Source organism: Rhinoderma darwinii, chromosome 3, assembly GCF_050947455.1.
Source record: "Rhinoderma darwinii isolate aRhiDar2 chromosome 3, aRhiDar2.hap1, whole genome shotgun sequence".
Taxonomy (NCBI): domain Eukaryota; kingdom Metazoa; phylum Chordata; class Amphibia; order Anura; family Rhinodermatidae; genus Rhinoderma; species Rhinoderma darwinii.
This window is the reverse complement of record NC_134689.1, coordinates 62,151,782-62,168,499: the sequence shown is the minus strand read 5'-3', so window position 1 is coordinate 62,168,499 and position 16,718 is coordinate 62,151,782.

Here is a 16,718-nt window from a genome sequence, read left to right as displayed (position 1 = left end):
CTGTAGTTCTAGAAACATCGGGAGAATGATCGACTCAAGCAGGCACGGTAAGCCCGGTTGAGACGAACACACCATGAATATCAACAACACAACACTCTTTTCACCCCGTTTCGGCAAGCCACTTCTCCCCCGCCCCAGCTAAGCTAAGCTGCCCCCCTCCCCTCATGTAATATCTGTAGTCGCCGCACCGATGCTGCATCAGCACCCGGTGAACAACAGAAAACATATTCAAAAAATAAACTCACCTAAGACGTTCCTACGGAGATCTGAACGGTCCCGTCACTTGCCATCTTACTGCTACTTGGCGCCGCTCGCATTCACAGTAACAATGCGTTGTGGCGCAGATGACGTAATCATATCACGCTCACGTGATTACGTCATCTGCGCCCACCGCTTTGTTATTGTGAATGGGAGCAGTAAGAAGAAAAGTGATGGGACCGTTCAGATCTTCGTGGGAACGTCTTATGTGAGTTGTTTTTTTTTTCATTGGAGCGAATTCCCCAAACCTGGGAGCAGTATGTATGTATGTATGTATGTTTGCATGTATGTATGTTTGCATGTATGTATGTTTGCATGTATGTATGTTTGCATGTATGTATGTTTGCATGTATGTATGTTTGCATGTATGTATGTATGTATGTGCATGTATGTTTACATGTATGTATGTTTGCATGTATGTATGCATGCATGTATGTATGTTTGCATGTATGTATGTATGTTTGCATGTATGTATGTTTGCATGTATGTCTGTTTGCATGTATTTGTGTATGTATGTATGTATGTTTGTATATATGTATGTTTGCATGTATGTTTGTTTGTAAATATGTCTGTATGGCCATGTATGATACTGTCTGCTGGCGCCCTTTGCCATTGCGGCAGGCTTCTATACATGGTATAACAGTCAGTATCACACATGGGCCTGAAACTACGATATGTTTTATTCCCTTTTTTTTTTATAGTGTTTTTTTTTTACAGATTTGGTCGACTTTTTTTCTACAATAAAATGGTTAATGAGGCTTGTGTTGGGGGTGCTTTATTTCAATAAAATATTTTATCTATATCTTTGTCTTTTCTTTTTAACTTTTATTACTACCACTTTAGTAATGGCCGCTGTCTGAGTGTAAACGTCCATTACTAAGGCGAGGCTTAGTGTTAGCCAGTGAAGAGGCTAGCACTAACCACCCATTATTACCCCGGTACCCACCACCACCAGGGGTGCCGGGAAGAGCTTGGTACGATCCAGTACCCGACCATCTGTGGCGATGGTTGGGCACTGGGGCGGCCGCAGGCTGGTATTATGAGGCTGGGAAGGGCCAAAAGCAGTGGACCTTCCCACCCTTGTAATGCTAGGCTGCTGCTGTGTTGTATCTGGCTGGTTATGGCAGTGTAAGCGGTGCCTACGCGTTTCTGACGCTTGCTCGTAAAAGCCATGACTAAGGACGCTGCAAGCGTCAGAAACGCGTAGGCACCGCTTACACTGCCATAAATCCCCATTCTATCTGAGAATATTTTCCTACCATGCTATTGTTTTTAATTTTTTGATAATTCTACAATAAAACTTGGAAATAGTTTCCTTTTAAAAAAAAGACTTCAGAGGACTCAGCGCTGGATCCATTTTCTTTATCTTCCTTCTACTCCATACGTGTGCCGACACGAGGACCCGTGCGCAAGTCCATTGATACGATAAGGTGAGCTGGAGGAATCCTCCCAAACATTTTTTCTACACACATATTCACAAACACACACACATATTCACAAACACACCAAGATATACACAAACACACCAAGATATAAACAAACAGACAAACACACGCACATATACACAAATATACACAAACACATATACAAACAAAAACACACACCCAAACACACACATATACACAAACACACACATATACACAAACACAAACACACATACCCACACACACAAAAATACACACACAAACATATACACATACACACAAACAGACCCATATATACACAAACACATACACACAAACAGACCCATATATACACAAACACATATACACAAACACACCCATATATACACAAACACATATACACAAACACCCATATATACACAAACACATATACACAAACACACCCATATATACACAAACACATATACACAAACACACCCATATATACACAAACACATATACACAAACACACCCATATATACACAAACACATATACATATACACAAACACACCCATATATACACAAACACACCCATATATACACACGAACACACATGTATATATATATATATAGAGAGAGAGAGTTGTACGTGTACCTTCAGCGGACCGCAGACTTCTCCTCGCGACGGGTGCCTTGCCCTGCATCTACTGCGCATGCGCCGAGATGTGCGTTCACGAGATAAATGACGTCCTCTACAGAGGACGGAGAGGATGTCATTGCGCATGCGCGGCCACCGCTAAAGATAAATAGCGGTGGCCGGATCCCTAGACAACGAGCTACAAACAAAGAGGGACTGACGTGGACTTCATCAGCAACAGCAAGAACACGACATCGCTGGGCTACAGAAAGGTAATTATAACATTTCTTAACTTTAGATGGGTGAACTTCCTAGCTACATTTATGAAGATGGGAATAACCCTTTAAGGACACTGAATGTATTTATTGCCATAAAATATATATATATATATATATATATATATATATATATATATATATATATTGGAATATATTGGAATATATTATAAAAGTATGGTGTCCAAAACAAATACTATGTCTATGTGGCTCGTGTGACGCTTTTTCTGCCACTTAAAAAAATATTGGCGCAGGTAAATTGGTCATGGAAGACTCGTTTATCACCATTTTCCGGCACCACCAATAATAAGGGAGCAGGCTAGACAAGGCTTTTTTGACTCTTTAAGCAGCCATTTTAGTGTGAGGAAATAGTTACAGTACTGCTATGCTGGAAAGCCCAGAACACTGTGTGGCCCATGAGCACTACCATATCTCACATATCTCCACTTCTCAGAACCTCCCAGGTAATACGTTTTAATAAGTTTTGTACTTTAGGTTTGGATTTAGGAGCCGTGGAGTGCGCTGGTATATAATGTTTATGTACTGGGTGAGGACAATGCAGCAGTCCGTGATATCTGCGCTAATGTAATATTGACGCCCGTGGACTCCAGCTCCCCTTACCTGGGCCATCCTTAAGTCTTCTCTGTTTTTGCACCTTCAGCAGGAAGATATACGCCGCGTTCTTACACGACCAGTCAAGCTCCGGGTACCGCTCCCTCGTGGCTGGAGAATCAGAGCGCGTGGATGACGTCACTAAGAACCTGTCTTCTCATTGGCGCCCATGGAGATTAGTATCCTGCCGGAATGATTCCCGCGCTCCCTCGTCGGCTGGAGAATCAGAGCGCGTGGGGCGAAGTCACTAAGAACCTGTCTTCTCATTGGCGCCCATGGAGATTAGTATCCTGCCGGAATGATTCCCGCGCGCGGAAAGCAAATGAAACCATTTCAGAATAGATCTGTACTTTCCAGTTACACAATGTTTTGTCCCCTGAGGTGTCATTTTTTTTATATTTCATCTATGAAACTCGCTTCTTATTAAACAGCATAAGTCATTTACAAGCACTACGTAACATTGCAGCCTTCTAGAAATAAGGAGTTTGGTTTCTTATTCGTCCAGTTTCTTATTCAAGAGTAAAGTATTTTTTGTTTTTTTTCTGGTTCATTATCTGTAAAGAACTTAATTGATGAATAAATTACAAAGATCTGGCTTCCCTAAGGAGAGTAAAGTTAAAAATAGTCTGAAAAAATGAATAATGGGCACAAAAATGGGTATTAAAGTGGGCAACCAATATTGAGTTAAATGACTTTGGGCCACTGACCTGACCTTGCCATCACACAGATAGGGATGCGCCGCATACAATTCAGTTGAGTTCAGGCTGGCCCAAAGGACTTCCACGCATCTCTATCTGTGTGTTAACAGTGTAAGGCTGGGTTCACACGCCCTACGGACGTAATTCGGGCGTTTTAGCCTCGAAAACACGGCTCCAAAGCGTCGGCAAACATCTGCCCATTCATTTGAATGGGTTTTACGATGTACTGTGCCAACGGTCATTTTTTTTACGCGCCGCTGTCAAAAGACCGCGTAAAACAGACGCCCGCGTCAAAGAAGTGCATGTCACTTCTTGGGACGTAATTGGAGCCATTTTCCACTGACTCCATAGAAAAACAGCTCCAATCACATCCGTAATGGACGCTGTGAAAAACGCCTGCACATGCTATTACGTCTGAAATTCAGGAGCTGTTTTCTCCTGAAAACAGCTCCGTAATTTCAGCCATAACGGACGTGTACGTGTGAACATACCCTTAGGGTATGTTCACACGCAGTGTTTTCAGGCGTATTTCGGGGCGTTTACGCCTCAAAAAACTCCTGAAAAAACGGAAGCTAAACGCCTACAAACATCTGCCTATTGAAATCAATGGAAAAAACAGCATTTAGTTCATACAGGGCGTCTTTTTACGCCGCTGTTTTAAGAAACGGAGCGTAAAATGACTGCCCCGTCAAAGAACTGCAGGACACTTCTTTGGACGTAATTGGAGCCGTTTTTCATTGAATTCAATGAAGAACAGCTCAAATTTACGGCCGTCAAAGACGCCTCGCATAATGCGAGGAGGAGCAATTACGGCTGAAACGACGGAGCTGTTTTCTCCTGAAAACAGTCTGTAATTTCAGACGTAAAAGGCAGCTATCGTGTGCACATACCCTAAAGGAATTTTGAGGCAGATTCTTTTCTGTCTACAAAAAACTCTCCATGTGAATAACCTCTTAGATTATTGGCCCAAGTTTATTTAACCAACTTCAGCATCGTATTTCACACCCTGTTCCGCTAACAGTCTGGACGGCTCAAGGAAGGGAGTCTCAAAGTGCCCTAAAATGTTACTCAGCGTTTGATTAATACCCCTGTTCTAGTTAAGCAGCGCTTCCATCTTGTTGCACTCTTAGGACTTATTCAGACGAACGCAATATACGTCCGTGCAACACGCGTGAATTTCACGCGCGTCACACGGACCTATATTAGTCTATGGGGCCGTGCAGACATGTGCGTGATATTTATCAGGGTTGGTCCGCTGCGTCCAAGTCACGACATGTCCGTTCTTTGGGCGTTTTTCGCGCATCACGCACCCATTGAAGTCAATGGGTGCGTGAAAACCACGCATGCCGCACGGAAGCACTTCCGTGCGAACTGCGTGATTCGCGCAACAGCTGTCAAAAGGATGAATGAAAACAGAAAAGCACCACGTGCTTTTCTGTTTACAAACATCCAAATGGAGTATCATAATGATGGTGGCTGCGCGAAAAGCACGCAGCCGGGGATCATATGATGCTGCCACACGGAGCTGTTAAGTGGCTTTTGCGCAGGCAAAATGCAGCGTTTTTGCGTGCGCAAAAACGTCACGCTCGTGTGAATCCAGCCTTAGGCTGGGGCTACACGACGACATCAAATTGCACAATTTTTTGGGGACGCAATTTATTTGTCATGACCTTGTAAAAGCTAATTTCACGCAAAGCACAATCACACACTATTTACATTGCTGTCTATAGAAAGCCATGTCGCATGCAACTTGCAACCCAACATTAAGCAAGTTTGTAATTTTTGTGACGGACGCCCTGCTCTCGTGTTAGGTCGCAACGTAACCACATAGGCAATAGTTAGCTGTATTTTTGCAAGCAACATGGCGATTTTCTTATCACCGTGTAGCCCTGGCCTTATTAGTGCACTGCAGTGGGTATAATCCTGTGAGGAAGTGGGGAGAGATTTGTAAATAACGTCTATATCAGTAATATTATATTATCTAATAATAATTTGCATTGCCTGTTCTTTTTTTATACTTTTGGGCATCTTTCTCCCATATTAAACATGGCCGCTGTGAGTTCTATAGCCAATATTGGGTAACACAATGTGCCCCTAGTTTCTGGGCTGCATTATGGTGTAGTTACATAGTTAGTACGGTCGAAAAAAGTTCAACCAAGGGATGGGAGAAAGACAAGAAATGAAACAAGAATTCTACACTTTGACATAGGAGCTGATATTTTTTAGTTCTAGGAAATGATCTAAGGGCCTGTTCACATCACCGTTCAGGTTCCATTCATCGGTTCCATTAAACCTCTCCGTTTCAGTTGGTTTCAGTTGGTTTCCGTTCCGTAAAATTTCAGTTTTTTTCATTAAAACAATAGCGTAGTCTACTAGAAACAGTATTCTTAATCCCATCCTCTATATCATAATAAATAAGTTGAATAATAGTGGTACCAGCGCTGAACCCTTGGGTACACCACTTATAACTGGTGACCATTTGGAGTAGGAATCATTGACCACAACTCTCTGGATACGGTCCTTGAGCCAATTTTCAATCCAATTTTTTCAATTCGGTTTTCGGCCACACGGGGAAAACGTGTCAAAACCAAACTATGTAAATACACCCATGCAAAATAATTTTTTATTGAAAAACAAAAACTCACACACACAACACTTCGTAACCATTTTATTTTTTAAAAAAAAACAAAAAAACATAGATGGATGTAGTCCAAATTGTCCAGCGGAAAAAGGGCAGAGTCTCAATATTCATATAGTTAGCACATACCCTGCTCCAGTAGAAAAATATTTGAATTCAGAAATTGCCACTAAATTATCTGAATATCGAACACTATGTGTCCCTAAATTGTCTAAATGTCAAACACTATGTGTCCCTACGCTTTTCAACATCCAGATTAATTAAAGGGTGCATCATCAGGGGTCACAGACAGGAATTGAGCTCGATATAACTGGGCAGTTTTTGTTCATTACTTTCTGACAGGCACCGGTTTATGAGCAAAATATTGGTGAATATTATCGTGTCTCCCGGCGTGAAAGACACTGGTATCTGGCCACACACACGCCGGAAGAACACGAGTCTAAAAATACATGGTCACGCCCACCGAATCGGCATCATTGGGGCTGGCCACCAATCACCATATGAGACGTCTTGTCTGACGTTCGTGAGCCGCGCCTACCCCCCTCTCGTAGAAGCACCAATCAGAAACTGGACCCAAAAAGCTTCCATGGTAACCGAGGGAACCAAAGCGGCCATTTTAATGAATATCGGCGAAATATCATCCAAGGGAGAAGTATAAAATGTTAGAAAGAAGCAGCCAAGAGAATAAACTAGCCCCACCGGATCTATATTAGTGGCATAGAAACAGGTACATAATGACGTACATTAAATATCTAGGCCAATAAGTATAACAATAAAGTACCATAGAGGAAACTACAGCACAGCGATCAATGAGACAAAGATGGAAATGTGTAAAGCACCATAACTTATGCTTGTATATATAATAATATAATATGAAATATATAGTATAGCGGCAATAGATGGGAAAGTAAAGTGGAGGTTCGAATTATTATACGAAATGTGTATAAAATAATTTCACAAGTCAGGAAATATTATAAATTAGATTCTAATTTATAACATTTCCATCTGCTGGTCACTAGGGGGAGCAATTCCCAAAATTGCAGCATTGCAACGTGGTAAAGCAACCACGTTGCTTTATGCTGCAAATTTGGTGTAGACACACACGCTCTAGTGAGCTCACAGAATCCCACCTCCCAGGGCCGATTCTAGCTTTTCTGCTGCCTGAGGCGAAAATGGAAATGGCGCCCCCCCCCATCCACACACAAAAAAAATCGTACGTAAAAAGGCATATGGAACAGTAGCAAAGCAAAAAATAAACAGAACACAACCTATAAATAAATATGTACCATCAGTGTATATACCGCACAGATCCATATATAGCAGCAGTGAATATACCGCACATATAAATATATACCAGGAGTGAATGTTATCAGCTACAGTCCGCCCTTCTCCTCCTCTCATCCAATAACATGTGGAGGCTGAGGAGAGGCGCAGAGTTGCCATACTCACTCGTTAGACGCGCTCTCTGTATCGTGGTCCACAGGGGCGTGCGCTTCTCCGCTGCAAGCCCTGTTGTGAACTTGTGATATTCTGCACACAGGGGCGGATATAGGACTGAAATCTAGGGCAGGAGTGGAAAAAACACAAACTGTGAACAGACCATATTCATACATTAGTTGGACTACTTCGATAATGTAAGTTTTTTTTGTTGTTTTTTTAAATAAAATGGTGAAAGTGTGTTGTGTGGGGGAGTTTTTATTTCAATAAAAAAAATGTCTTATGTCTTTGTTTTTTCAAATTATATTACCTCCTTTGTAATGGCCGCTGTCTGCTTGACGGTGTCCATAGTAAGGCACGGCTTAGCGTTAGCCAGTAAAAAGGCTAACAGTAACCCCCCATTATTACCCCGTTACCCATCGCCACCATGGGTGTCGGGAAGAGCCGGGTACCACCCAGTACCCGACCATCTGTAGTGATGGTCGGGTACTCGAGCAACAGCAGGCTGGTATTATAAGGCTGGGAGGGACAAAAACCCAAAAGGACCACGGTTTTTTATTTTCCCACCCTGGTAATTCTGCTGCTATGTTGTATCTGGCTGGTTATGAAAAATGGGGATACCCCACGTCGTTTAAAAAAAAAAAAAATAGTTGAAAAAAAACTACGTGGGTTCCCCCTAATATTTCATAACCAGCCAGATACAACATAACAGCAGCAGCCTAGCATTACCAGGATGGCAAGGGCCAAGATTTCTGTCCCTTCCCAGCCTGATAACACGAGCCTGCGGCCGCCCCAGTTCCCATCCATCACTACAGATGGTCGGGTACTGTATTGCACCCGGCTCTTCCCAGCACCCCTGGTGGTGGTGGATCCCAATGTAATAATGGTTAGTTAGTGTCGGCCTTTTTACTGGCTAACACTAAGCCCCACCTTAGTAGTGGACGTCAACAATCAGACAACTGCCCTTACTAAGGTGGTAATAAAGTATTAAAAAAACAAAATCATTTTTTATTGAAATAAAAATGCCCCCACAAAAACTTATTTGACCATTTTATTTAAAAATAAAATAAAATGAAGTGTAAATAATCGACGCAGTCCAAACAGTCCAGCGGAACCTTCAAAACCAAAATTTGCAATAAGAAAAATAAAAAAACTTATACTCACACACAGGAGTCTTCTCCCCTGTGCCGCAATAGAAACTAGAGGTCAATGAACTGTAATTTCTATTGTGGCGCACAGGACCTAGAGATGCGCCAAAAATATTAATAGATAATTCTGGCCCATCTGGGAGGTCCTGTGAGCCAGAAAAAGCTAGTGCAGGGACTCCTCTAATAAAAATGATAACACCTTTTTTTTAAAGTGTAACTAAATTTTTAAAAACTTTTGACATGTCACACTGACATGTCAGAAGTTTTGGCCGGTGAACGTCCGAGCACTGATCGCTAAAACGAAGAGGTAGAAGTGCTTGGGTGAGCGCTGTGAGTCTTTGAGCCCATACACCGATCCAAGAAAAGCCAATCAGAAATGAAGCGGCACAGCGCTCACCCGAGCACTTCTGACGCTTCATTTTAGCGATCAGTGGGGATCCCAGTGCTCTGACCCCCACCAATCAAAACTTCTGACATGTCAGTGTGATGTGTCAAAAGTTTAAAAGTTTAGTTACACTTTAAAGGAAAGTTGTTATAATTTGAAGCAGTCAGACCCCCCCCCCCCCACACCCTTGCACTATAATAACTACTGATGATGCTATGGGGGAAATTATACTACATGGGGGGTCTGAGTGTCCGACTCTGATGGCTCTGGGGGGGGTTATTCCCCCCCATAGAGCTCTCAGCAGTCAGTCATATGCTCTGGCCCCCTCCCTTACAGTATAATAATAACTACTGAGGGCTCTATGGTGGGGATTATACTGTAGGGGGGCTGAGCATCTGACTGACTGCAATACCCCCATAGAGCCCTCAGTAGGTAATATACTGCAAGGGCAGATCACGCTGGGCCGGCCTTAGGTTGGATGGTGCCCTGTGCGGGGTACTCTATTGCTGCCCTCTACAAATACAGGCAAATATACACATGTATATATACACACACACACACACACACACACACACACACACACACACACACACACACGAGGCATGTGTACATATATATGTAAACAAACAGACAGACAAAGCATGTATACATATACAGACACATATATACACACACACACACACACACACACACAGACAGACAGACAGACACAAGGCATGTATACATATACAGACACATATATATATATATATACACACACACACACACACACACACAGACAGACATAAAGCATGTATACATATACAGACACATATATACACACACACATAGACAGATAGACACAAAGCATGTATACATATACAGATACATATATATATATATATATATATATACATACACACACAGACAGACATAAAGCATGTATAAATATACAGACACACACATATATATATATATATATATATATACACACACATACACAGACAGACAGACACAAGGCATGTATACATATACAGACACATATATACACACACATACACAGACAGACACAAGGCATGTATACATATACAGACACACATATATATATATATATATATATATATATATATATATATAAAATATATATATATATACACACACACAGACAGTCATAAAGCATGTGTACATATACAGACATACACATATATATATATATATATATATATATATATATATATATATATATATATATATATACAGTGAATGAAATAAGTATTTGATCCCTTGCTGATTTTATAAGTTTGCCCACTGTCAAAGTCATGAACAGTCTAGAATTTTTAATTTTACCAGTGAAAGATAGATTATATAAAAAAAAACTTTCTCTGTGCACAATGCAAATAAATATATATAATTTTGACAATGTGATTTTCAGTTGTTTTTTTTTAAATATAATCTATCTCTCACTGGTAAAATTAACCTGGCCTAAAAATTCTAGACTGTTCATGTCTTTGACAGTGGGCAAACTTACAAAATCAGCAAGGGATCAAATACTTATTTCCTTCACTGTATATATATATATACATACACACACACACACACACACACACACACACACACACACACACACACACACACACACACACACACAAGACATGTATACATATACACAGGGCCGCCATCAGGGGGGTATTAGGGGTACTACTGTAGGGGGCCCGGCCAAACTGAATTGAAAGGGGGGCCCGGCAACTGCCGCGACTTGCTTTTGGTAGAACAAAACAAGCCCCTGCAATGGGGCCTGTTCTTTTCACCAAAACAATGTCGTGAGCTGCGGGCCCCCCTCTCGTCAAACACCGCCGTGAGCTGCGGGCCCCCCTCTTATCACCGCCGCGAAACACCGCCCACGCGCGAACGACCAGGCGCGCCGCCGAGACGGAGCAACACAAGTACATCGACGGGGAAGGAGAGCCACACAGGGACAGCGGCGCACAGTCTACTTACCTGCTGGCCCACCTCCGACTCCGCCTCCTCGTCCTCCTCCGCCTCCTCGTCCGCCTCTGACTCCGCCTCCTCGTCCTCCTCCTCGTCCGCCTCCTCGTCCGACTCCGCCTCCTCCTCCTTCTTCTCCAGAGCGTAACTTAATAAGGAGAGGGGGAGGAGTCTAGTTCTTGCGCGGCGGCAGTTCTACGATCCCCGCCATTTTCTGGAGCCTGGAGGTGAAGGACGACGTCTGGACCGACGACATCGCCTGAAGAGGACTGGAGTGGGAGCAGCTCTTCTGACACGGTGAGTAAAGTGTCTCAAAGTGCTGTTTAAGTATGGCCCTGTTCACACAGAGTATTTTGCAGGCCGAAAAAATCTGCCTCAAAATTCCTTAAAGAATTTTGAGGCAGATTTTGACCTGCACACACTATCTTGCCGCGTTTTTTGCTGCGTTTTTTGCCCGCTGCGATTGAGGACAGCAGACAAAAAACGCAGCGAAAAATGCATTTTCTGCCTCCCATTGATTTCGATGGGAGGTCAGAGGCGGAACCGCGGCAAGAAAGGACGTGCTGCTTTTTATTTTTTCCGCGACTGGCTCCCATTGATTTCAGATTAAATCAATGTGAGGCGGTTTTTGGAGTTTTTTGGTGCTGATTCTGACGCAGTGTCCGAGTCAATATCAAGGCCCAAAATCTCTGTGAACTGGGCCTTATTGTTAGGTTAGGAACACACCTGCAGTGTGGTTATTTAAGCCGCAGCGTGTCAATTTATGCTGCAGAATCGCCGCTCCTCTGTTGCGGAAATGCTGCGGTTCTGCCGCAAAAATCACGAATGAGAAAAAAAAAAAAAGGTATTTTTTAAAATGTATAAAAAAGTTTAGACTTACCCCGGCCGTAGTTTAGGCGACGCGATCCTCTATTCTTAGCGCAGCCCGGCCTCCTGTCATGACGTTTCATCCCATGTGACTGCTGCAGCGGTCACATGGTCTACAGCGTCAACCCAGGAGGCGGGGCTACGTTCAGAAGAGAGAGATGCGTCACCTAAACTACGGCCGGGGCATGTCTAAACTTTTTTTTCCCTGCAGGATTCCCGCAGCGGACATGCCTCACCAAACCTGCGCCACTATTTGGTGCGGTTTTGCTGCCGGAATTCCCTGCGGCTACTGGAGCGGATAAGCTGTGTAGTTTTACTCAGCATATCCGCCTAGTGTGTTCCTACCCTTATGATGTCACTCCTGGAGCTGCTGCCGGTCTCTAAATAGGCAGTTGGTCCAGTAGAATTTGTAATTATTATTTTTTTGTGAACCAGCTTAAAGGACGAGTGTCGTGAAATTTTTTTTTTTTATATATCAATTTGCTTTTAGTGTTTTATTAAAAAATGTTTTATTTATTTGTGTGTTTGTGTTTTACTTTTTTTTATTTTTGCACTTTTTCTTGTCCATGGGGGCTGCCATTTTTTTTCCATCTCTGTATGTGTCGATTAACGACACATACAGACATGGAATACGGCACATACAGCACCATAGTGAATGCGAACGGGACCCGTTCCATCCACTATGCTGTACGCCGTCTGTGTGGGAACGCCGCATGCGCCGCTCCCACACAGTCCAAATTGAAGGTCTTCGGCCGAGTGACATCCGGCGCAATTTTCTTGTGGACCTGAGGCCGCGGCCGGACAGTAAGATTACTACTTCCGGTCGCGGCTTCCGGACTTGTGCACTTGGAGGGAGCAGACGGAGCGGACAGACCGGAGGGAGCGGCGGCGGCAGGAGCAGGTAAGTTAGGTTTGTGTATGTACGTGTTTTAGTGTGTGATTACTACTTTATCTAAGCCTACTACACTGTGTATTAGCTAAAAAAAATGGCGACACACAGTGAAAGGAGGTTTGACCGTTCAATCCCCTCCTTTCTCCTGGCACTAGCCAGGATAAAGGAGGGGGGGATTCTGTGAGCTCACTAGAGAGAGTGTGTATTCTCAAATTTTGCAGCATAAAGCAATGTGGTTGCTTTACCACATGCCAATGCTGCAATTTTGGGAATTGCTCCATCTAGTGACCAGCGCTGGGAAATGTTATAAATTAGAATCTAATTTATAATATTTGCTGACTCATGAAAAAATTAGAACAATGTTTAATACACTAACTATTTAACTAAAAAAAAATAATAATTCTAGCGACACATTCCCTTTAAAAAAATACAAAACTTTTGTGTGAGGCTGGATTCACACGAGCATGTTCGGTCCGTAAAGGTCGGAACATATTTCAGCCGCAAGTCCTGGACCGACCACACTGCAGAGAGCCAGGCTCCTAGCAACATAGTTATGTACGATGCTAGGAGTCCCTGCCTCGCTGCGGGACAAATGTCCCGTACTGTAATCATGTTTTCAGTACGGGACAGTAGTTCCACGGAGATTCAGGGACTCCTAGCGTCGTACATAACTATGATGCTAGGAGCCCGGCTCCCTGCAGTGTGTTCGGTCCGAGACTTGCGGCCAAAATAAGTTCCGTCCTTTACGGACGTAACATGCTCGTGTGAACCCAGCCTGAGGCTTTGTTCACAGCTGCGTAGGAAGCTCCGTTGCAGATCTGACAGAGAATAACGGATACAGTAGTGCTGAATGCTGCACTATTGTTTTCGTTAAAACAACCAACACCCCAACGGAAATCCGACAAAACCCATTAAAGTCAATTAAAGTGGGTTTAGTTGGCGGAAGGTGTTGTCTGTTGTGCAGCGGAACAGGCGCTTATTTTTCCGTTGCTCTGCTCTGACAAATGAGAATAACGGAAAGCTGAATGCAGGTGTGAACCCAGCCTAACATTTTGAGTAAAATAAAATTTGCACTCCCATGCAGGCGGAGCTGGTACGGAGCGGCGGTCAAGCATGTACTATGCTGTTTCCGTCATTCCCATAGACTTTGAATGAAATGGAAGCGTGCACGCTTGACCGCCGCTCAATTCAATGTCCCCCTCACTGTGGGGGTGCAGTGAGGAGGATCTGGGGGTTTGGGACCCTCGTTCTTATGAACACAAAAAAAAAAAACAATTAAACTGTAAAATTATTGTTAAAGAGGCTCTGTCACCAGATTTTGCAACCCCTATCTGCTATTGCAGCAGATAGGCGCTGCAATGTAGATTACAGTAACGTTTTTATTTTTAAAAAACGAGCATTTTTGGCCAAGTTATGACCATTTTTGTATTTATGCAAATGAGGATTGCAAAAGTCCAAGTGGGCGTGTTTAAAAGTAAAAGTCCAAGTGGGCGTGTATTATGTGCGTACATCGGGGCGTTTTTACTTATTTTACTAGCTGGGCGTTCTGACGAGAAGTATCATCCACTTCTCTTCAGAACGCCCAGCTTCTGGCAGATCACGCTGTGACGTCACTTCCCCAGGTCCTGCATCGTGTCAGACGAGCGAGGACACATCGGCACCAGAGGCTACAGTTGATTCTGCAGCAGCATCAGCGTTTGCAGGTAAGTATATACATCGACTTACCTGCAAACGCCGATGCTGCTGCAGAATCATCTGTAGCCTCTGGTGCCGATGTGTCCTCGCTTGTCTGACACGATGCAGGACCTGGGGAAGTGACGTCACAGAGTTGCATATAGAAAGTGTTGCCTGCCAGTCTGAGACATGCCGCCACCTCCTTCACTGCTCTCGGAATCTCTGTGTCCATCTCTTCTGACGCGTCTGGCTTCTTGAAAGGGGTTCCGTCTGCAGCAACATCCTCACTGACAGCGCCAGGGTTGGCATGAATCATCTTCTGATGTAAGTATATCACATTGTATGCTTGTAACGGCCTTATATGTTTTATTGTCTGTGTTTTTTTTACAGGTTTGAGTATCTTGGACTATTTAAGATCGTTGTAGGATTTAATTTTTACCAATAAAATGATCAAAACGGGCTGTAGGGGGGGGGGGCGCAGTTTATTTCAATAAAGTATTTTTTATAAATTTTTCCACTGTATAACAGAACTAGTAATCGAGGTGTCTGACTGACACCTCTCCATTACAATTGCTAGGGTTTGGCGTCAGCCAGAGGTGTGCTATGTCCACTTTTGGCTGACACCAACCCCTTTTCCCCAGTACCCAACGCACCAGGGCAACTGGGAAGTGCCGAGGACTATTGGGTGGCCCCTGGGACGGCCACAGGCTGGTGTTTTTAGGATGGGAGGGAACCAATAGCCATGGACCTTCCCATCCTGAGAATTTCAAACTGCGGTTGTTGATTTTTCTTGGCTGAATAGAGCAATAGGAGGACCCCACATGTTTTTTTGTTTAATCATTTATATTTTTTTAAGAAAAGCATTACACTATGCTATAAATACAAATATATATATATATATATATATATATATATAAAAAACATGGAGAAAATCAATAGCTGCAGTCTGATTATCCGGATGGGAAGGTCCATGGCTATTGGTCCCCTCCTATCCTAAAAACACCAGCCTGTGGCTGCCCATTACGTTGTTTGGGTTGCTCCTGATGGTTCTCGCCTCATCCCAGTAGCCCTGGTGCGTTGGCTACTGAGTTAATTGGAGGGATTAGTGTCAGCCAAAGGTGGACATAGCACATCACTGACTGACACCAAGCCCTAGCGATTGTAATGGAGAGGTGTCAGTCAGACACATCGTTTACTAGTTACACAATTGAAAAAAATATAACAAACACTTTAATGAAATAAACTGCCCCCCCCCTACAGCCCGCTTTGACCATTTTATTGGTAAAAATTCGATCCCACGACAATCCAACGTAGTCCAAAACACGGAAACCTTTAAAAATAACAGACAATAAAACATAGAAGACCGTTACAAGCATACAATGTGATATACTTAAAGAGGCTCTGTCACCACATTATAAGTGCCCTCTCTTCTACATAATCTGATCAGCGCTGTAATGTAGATAAGTGTTTTTTATTTTGAAAAACGATCATTTTTGACCAAGTTATGAACAATTTTAGATTTATGCTAATTAGTTTCTTAATAGACAACTGGGTGCTGTTTAACAACTGGGCGTTGTACAGAGGAGTGTATGACGCTGACCAATCAGTGACCAATCAGCTTCATACACTTCTCATCGTTCCAGCCCAGCTACTTTCACTGCTCAGCGTGATCTCGCGAGATCACGCTGTGCTGTCACATACTCCCACATTAACTTTACCGAAGTGTCTTGGGAGTGAATAGGCATCACCTCCAGCCAGGACACAATGTCTATTCACGATGCCACAACTTTGGTAAAGTTTCTGTGGGACTTACTCACAGCACAGCGTGATCTCGTGAGGTCACGCTGTG